Source organism: Leptidea sinapis, chromosome 28 (assembly GCF_905404315.1).
Source record: "Leptidea sinapis chromosome 28, ilLepSina1.1, whole genome shotgun sequence".
NCBI lineage: Eukaryota > Metazoa > Arthropoda > Insecta > Lepidoptera > Pieridae > Leptidea > Leptidea sinapis.
Window position 1 is genome coordinate 11,174,392 of NC_066292.1, and position 8,269 is coordinate 11,182,660.

Consider the following 8,269-nt stretch of genomic DNA (forward strand, 5'->3'; position numbering starts at 1 on the left):
CGGTATTTATTTTCAGTATTTTGGTTTACAAAAAAGTCCAATAAAGTATTCTCATCTTTCATCAATAAAATTTTCCTTTTCTATATATATTTTTCACTATTTTTTAAAAGTTATTAACTACACGATTCACTTTCCTGGAAGTAGCAACTTTTTTTGAATCGCTCACTTTGACACATAAGCTATCCAGTTTAGGTTGAAATATTACATCATGGTACGAATGAATGAACGAACTAAATCATTTTGCGATTCAATTGACATGATTTTTGACATCATTGGGATTTAATCAGTTGATTTGACGTCAACTTAAATTAGATATTTCTAATCACGTCGTGGTACGAAATAGCAAAGAAGTTCATTTTAGGTTGTCAATTGAATCGCAATAAGAGTTCATGGTAGGCCCGCAGATGTAAATCTAACTAGCGTCAAAATGACGCCTGCTGTCTTATTCGCGCGCCTCAGCCTGAGGCACCCAAAGATTAGGTAGTACGAGTAAATCGTTGTGTGCGTAAACTAATTTATTAATATATTATTAGTCCACCGCAATTACAAACTGAGTACGATTTAAAATGCGCAGGCTTATGATTACCGATATATCGAAGCGTTGAAGTGTTTGTATAGAAACGCCATCATGTTTGTCTCCAGGATCAGAGCTCAAAGCCTATCCAACTGCAGCCATCGCCCAAGCTGTTCACCGCTGCGTTGGTAGATGTATTTAAGTTTCTGGTCGGAAAGGACTGGGCATCAACGGCGATTACATCACTCACCTTCGTTTCGCAGACGATATCGTAATCATGGTAGAGATCATGGAAGACTTAAGCCATATACTCGATAGCATCAATACAGCTTCCCAAGGAGTAGGTCTCAAATAACATGGACAAGACGAAGATCATGTCTAATGATGGACATTAGTCGCACCTACTCCCGTAACAATTGGGAACTGTACTCTCGAAATTGTGTTAGAGTACGCCTACCTCAGACAAACAATCCAGTTAGGCAAATCCAATTTAGCGAAAGAGATCTCTCGTCAAATCCAACTCGGATGGGCAGCCTTCGGGAATCTCCGTAAAATCTTCTCGTCCCAAATACCAGTGTCTGACGACGTAGGTTTTCAACCAGTGTGTGTTGCCAATGATGACTTGCGGTACGCAGACGTGGTCGCTAACTATGGGCCTTATGAGAAAGCTCATGGTCGCTCAGAGGGCAATGGAGAGGGCTATGCTCGGTTTTCCCTGCGAGATCGAATCAGAAATGAGATCCGTAGGAGTACCAAAGTTACCGACATAGTCCAATGAATGCAAAACTGAAGTGGCAGTGGGCAAGGCACATAGTTCGACGGACAGATGGCCATTGGGGCAGTAAAGTCCTCGAATGGAGACCACGTCCCGGCAGACGCAGTCTTGGTAGGCCCCCGCAAGATGGACCGATGATCTGGTCAAGATCGCCAGAATACGTTGGTTGAGGGCAGCGCAGGACCGATCGTCGTGCAAATCTTTGGGGGAGGCCTGTGTCCAGCAGTGGACGTCTTCCGGTTGATGATGATGACGATTTAAAATGAATCTTTATGAGCGGGTACTTAAAGGAGTTAGTATTTTAAAAGGTGAGCTAAGTGATACTTCTGTTACTATTATTACCCCTTATTTTGTTTCGTTGGATACAAGGGATCCGAACTGCAAAGTTCTTTAGAGGAAATACAAACGTGCCTCTGATACTAAAATGCGGCAAATCATCCGATGGAAGTCCACGGACTGTCAAAACCAGCCAGCATTGTTGAAGTCCATCCGTAACACGCAAGTTCTGGATGCTTGTTATTGTGTTGGATTGTTTTCCTAGCTTTGTTAACTTTCAGTTTATAAGTCGAGCGGGCCGGATGGCAATCTTATCATTGTGGTCAGATGGTTGCCCCCTTAGTTTAGTCCGGTGTTAACGCATTTTTATCGTCACTCTTACCTGTAAGCTCATCCACCCTTATAGAAAACAGTCTTGGAAAAGGTGACAGCTCGGATCCGGCTAACTTCTGTATGGCCTGTTTACAACTCAGATAAATACAGGCCTGTTGCTCACTCGGCTTACTGCAAGTGTTGGTGCATCTCTTAGCTATGATGAGCAAGGGTAACTCCAGATTTTGGTATATCTAGAGGGTAACCAGTTGAAAAACCATGTAAAGTAGATATGGTTTCGCCGCCGATCAGCTGGCAATCTTCCGGTATATCTACCACATAGATGGTAGGCCATAGGGAGTAAGAACTCCTCGGACGTTGATTCGGACAAAAAATTGTGTATTTCTTCCAGTAGGTACCCTGTTTCTTTACGTTTATTATGGTAGAATAGAAATTATTATGGTAGTAATGGAATAGGAGGACGAATGTGCTTGTTGGCTGTGTAACACTGTAACCGGCAGATGATTCCACGAAGTGGTTGTGCGAGGCAAGAAGTTATTTAAAATCAAGTCGGTTGTGCAATGTTAGAAATCATAGTGGTGCGTGCCCTGAGCCCACCTATATCCTAAACCCATTCTGCTTGAGCGTAAGGCTATCACGAGAGCGGTGGTTAAATTGTTCCCTCTTAAAGAACAGTATAATATACCCTAATTAACTCTAGATTGACCACGAACGTCTCAAAGTATTTTGATGCTGTTGACCAAGTACCCGACATTAATTATCTATATCTAATTCGAAATTCCTTAAATTAAATTATGTATCCTAGGGGTATATGGCCCATTGGAAGGTTAGTTAAATTAAAAAAGAAATTTTCTTTAAAACCTTTCGAAGTAGGTGGTAAGATCTACCTGATATTCCACATTATTATTTCGTTTTAGCATTTTTGATTTTCCTTATAAGTAATTCATTCTTAACCGTTTGCTACTCAAACCCTAAGCTCACAACCGGTATTTCTCAAGGCTCTGAACTATCGTTTACACGATTTTAATTTAATTAAATTTTAAAGCCAATGATGCATTGTTATGCCGATGCTAATATATACTGGAAATGCCGCATACACCCGCCGTCATGCAGGTCTCTTAGGAAATCGTCGATTAGTGTGGGAAGACACTTTTATCTTCTACCATGATCAATCTCGTGCCGGCAGCGGTTTGGGTAAAAAAAACTCACTCAAAAAGTACCAATATTCAAAAAAAATCAGGAAGAAAAATTTACATTATAGTCAACAATGTAAAAAATTATTCTCAGCGCTCATTCAGTCGAGAAGAACCAATCCGCATAAAAAATGTACAATTGAAGCGTTCATCAAGCCCGATGCATCGACAGGGGACATCCTCAAATCTTGTAAGTGTATGATTTTTCCTGTAACGTCAAATTAAAATTACCTGTATGTGAAAAATACCGTGATCCAATTAAAATCTCATATGAATTATATACTAAAATAAATTCTCTACCACACGTCCATATTATTGTAACTAGTGTGACTTTCAGAAGTATGAACTGAAACTTAATGACATGTTGCGATTGATATGTAACAAGTCTCTGGATGAAAACATTTTTCGAAATAACACGCTGTATTATAATGTGTGCCATAAAATAAATCTTGTAATTGACCAAATAGACTACAATAAAAGGTTTTTGAATTTCTAAAAACAATGACTCATAAATCGTTCCACAATAAAAGGAAGGATACCATATTATTTTAAAAAAGTGACTCATGACATAACTACAAAAAATGATCAAACTTTAACTTCATCTCAGGATGCACCAAAGAAGGGAACAATAATTGTTCCCTTAACAAAAAGGAATTATTCCTTTTTATTTTAAACCAATTGAACTTGATAACAGCAAAAATGAGGAAAAACAGTTCTTTCGTCCCAAAAATTATTAATTCAACATGCATTTGTAAAGTTCTTCACCAAAATATTGCTGGCTAGAAGCAAAGAAAGACTTAATAGAAATCATGGTTGAAGATCTTCAAAATACAGATAAAATTGACATACTATGCTTCACGGAAACGTTCATTCCAAAAGGGCATGAAAGTAATATAAAACTAAATGGGTATCTGTTAGCATCAAATTACAGTTGAATAAAAAGAAGGGGCGGTATTTGTATATTAACATCACAAGTGATAGGATCAAAAAATTTAGAATACCTACATACTTTGTGTGAACCGAAAGCATTTGAATGTTGTGGGATAGATATAGTGGCCAAAAATTTGTTTATCATTTGTATCTACAGAACACCTGATTCTGTTGTAAGTATAATTTTTGAAAAACTAAGAGCGTGCTTCAGAAATACTGTAAAAAGTATAGAAAAATTATCATATCAGGTGATTTTAATATTAATACACTGAATTGTAATAAAATCTCTCAACAGTTACAGCAAATCGTGCAAAACTTTAACTTTAGATTACACATTAATCTACCAACGAGAAATAGCACATGCATTGATCATATGATGCGTAATATTGATGGGGCTGTGGGTTCTTTACATAATTACGATATTTCTGACCATAACACAGCACAAATTCTAAGTTTCGAAAGTGTTAACATTAAAAATAAAATATCTATGTTTATGTACAAACGTAATTATAGTGATTATAATATTCAGATATTCAAAAATTACCTAAAAAGCTTGTCGTTCAATGAAGTCTATGAAGAAAAAATTTTCAATAACGCATTTAGCAAATTTCATTCCTTAGTAACTCTATAATATAGACTTTGTTCGAGAATAAAAAATAAAAACATGGAATCTAATGGGAAGCCCAAATAGATAACTAAAGGTATTCGAATAAGCTGTAAAACAAAAAGAGTATTAAGATATAGAACATGTAAAAAGAATACGATAGAAATAAGAATAATTATTTGAAATATGCAAGAACACTTAAATATTGTAAACACTGTATATCAGTTATAGTAAATAATAATGAGATTTATAACACTAAAGATATAGCAAACAGTTTTAATGATTAATGGATAAATTTGACTAACAGCAGTGATAAATGTTTGACAAAGCGAAAGTTGAAACCTAGTATAAATCAAAATAAAACTAGAAGTAGTATATTTCTCAATCCAGTAACGGAAAACGAAACATTAAAAATAATACAATTGTTGCGGAATACTAAAGCAGTAGGCTATGACGAAATTCTCACAAAAATTATTAAAATATGCAAAGATGAACTAGTTACCAGTTATAACATTTTATTTTATTTTATTTATTGGGAACAACAAACAACTATACATGACATCTTACTTAATAATTACAATTCTTACAATATAAATACATGTATAATCAACTACGTTATCCACAGATTACTTATTTGTGTTGGAGAAACAAATTCACTAAACTCACCTTATCCCAAAGGTTTTAAAATACATACATATACACATACATAGAATCATACAAATATATATATTAAAACTTATCCACATTATATAACAATATTAGTCACAAAGATTACGAAATTATTTTATGCAACTTGTTAAATATCAGTTTCTTAAAGGTACCCACTCTTGTTTCTAGTATGTCAATGTCAAGGAAGTTTTGGTTATAAGATGAGACCATCCTATGAATTGGAGAGCGCATGCCAGCATTTGTACGACACTTTTTTAAGGCAAAAAGTTGATGAGCGCGTGTAGCCCTAGAGAGATGACGTACAGGAACTCGGTAATACAGCTCGCGTGTTAGATCAATGCAATCATATTTATTATGGCATATGTCGTATAGAAGCATTACTTCAAGTTGTTCACGTCTGGCTTTTAAATCTAGAATATTGTATTTTTCAAGCAATTGATCATACGAAATATTGGCTCTTGCACATCTGTAATGCATACTGCGTAAAAATCTTTTTTGTATTGATTCAAGATACTGTATGTATTTACTGTAAAGTGGGTTCCAAATAGAAACAGCATATTCAAGTTGTGATCGTACAAGCGTTTTGTATAAAAGTAACAACGTTGAGGGTTTCTTAAAATTACGCATAGTTCGCATAATAAAACCATACATTTTGTTCGCTTTATTACCTATCCTATCAATATGTGTACCAAGAATTAATTTACTGTCTAGACTAAGTCCCAAATCATGGACCTTATCGACCTTAACAAGAGAAGTTCCACAAAGAGAGTAAGTAGAGTTAATAATGTTTTTTTTACGTGTGAAGGATATAAAGTTACATTTGTTTAAGTTAAGATCCAACTTATTTTTGTCACAGTAAACACTCAAATGGTCCAAGTCTTTTTGTAGTTGATGACTATCATCTAAGTTGCTAATGGAGTGATATATCTTAAGATCATCAGCATACAGAAGAAAGTTACTAAATTGAAAACATGCGCTGATGTCATTTATAAATAAAATGAAAAGAAGGGGACCAAGAATTGAACCTTGTGGAACTCCGGAGCTTATCAGAACTGTGTTCGACTCATATCCGTTAATGACAACCCTTTGAAAGCGATTGGTTATGTAAGATTTAAACCAATGCCAAAGATTTCCACAAATGCCATAAGATGAAAGCTTTTCTAGTAACAGTTTATGGTCCACTCTATCGAAAGCCTTTCGGAAGTCAGTGTATACACTGTCAGTTTGAGTGTTGTTGTCAATATTTTCAAAAAGCTCTGTAGTATACACTAACATATTTGTAACAGTAGAGCGTCTTTGAAGAAAGCCATGCTGATAAGCACCTATGATATTATGCAAACTGGGATAAATAGCCGCATGTACTAATTTTCAAAAAGCTTCGACAGAGTAGGTAAGATAGATATGGGTCGATAATTTTCAACATTTTTCTTAGATCCACTTTTGTGGACTGGTGTTATACGAGCTAACTTCCACACTGATGGGAAAAAACCTTCTTGTAAACATTTATTAAATATTAGGTGTATAGGTTTAAAAATGGATTGAGCAGTATTTTTCAAAAAAATTGGTGGAATATTATCTAATCCTGACCCTTTATTAATATCTAAGGACTTCAATCCTTTTATGACATCATCTGTTAACACGAATCTGGTAAATTCCCAGACGCATTAAAATTATCGGTAGTCAAGCCATTACATAAAAAATACGACAAAAAACAACTTTATTGTGTTATATTTTTTGATATGAACAAGGCGTTCGATTTCGTATCACACACCATCTTGTTGGGTAAGTTGGAGCAAATTGGCATTAGAGGACCAGCTCTTAACTGGAGTCTTACTTAAAAGACCGTAAGCAATGTGTGGAGATCAATTCTATCGATGAAAAGGCTACCATAATTGCCCAACAATCAAACTTTAAATTAAATAGATTTGGTGTTCCGCAAGGAAGCGTCCTTGGACCATTATTACTTTTAATTTATATTAATGACCTGCCTAGTGTGACAAAAAATGACTGTTATTTATTCGCCGATGACATATCAATAATTATGACATGTAATAATAAAAATGAGATTAATATTTATGAAAGTAAAATTAACAATGCAGTTAATACAGTGGTAAATTGGCTAGAGGATAACAATCTTCAAGTTAATAATAAAAAAACCTCATTTATGCAATTTAGTTTAAGTAACCGCTCTAATAACTATAACCTTAAGATAAATTATACAAATACCCAAATAGAAGAAGCTCTGCATGTTAAATTTTTAGGAGTACTTCTAGAGAAAAATCTAAAATAGAAAGAGCATGTAGACATGGTATGCCAAAAAATTCATAGATATGTTTATGTGTTATATAGATTGCGTAAAACGGCTTTACCAAATACAGTCCTGGCAGCTTATCATGGTTATGTCGCATCAGTACTTCGATATGGACTCATCTTGTGGGGAAACTCTAGCGAGGCTAATAGGGCTTTCATAGCCCAAAGATTATGCTTAAGAGCTATGACAGGAGCTTTTTAATTAGATTCGTGTGAACCACTGCTTAAGGAATTATGTATTCTTCCATTTCCCTGTATGTATATGTATCTTTGTACAACATGACCGTTTATTTACAAAAGCAAGAGATATTTTATCTGAGAAATACAAGAAACGGTGACAGACTGGTGATTACACACAAATTTCATTATGCATCCTACGGAAAATGTAGCTATGTCATGTGTATAAAAATATTTAATAAACTCCCTCCACTTACCAGCTTATGCGTATTACCCGTCCAACGATTTAAAAAGGATCTTTTTACATGGCTTATAGATAAATGTTTATATTTCATAAATGTTGACACATTAAATTAAATTGACTTTAAAAAGTATTAATTCTAGTCTTTCAATAATGACATTTAAAAATAATAATTATAATTTAAATTGACCTAATTGCTTATAATATAGAGTTTATTAATGTTAAGTCAATTATAATAATAACTAGA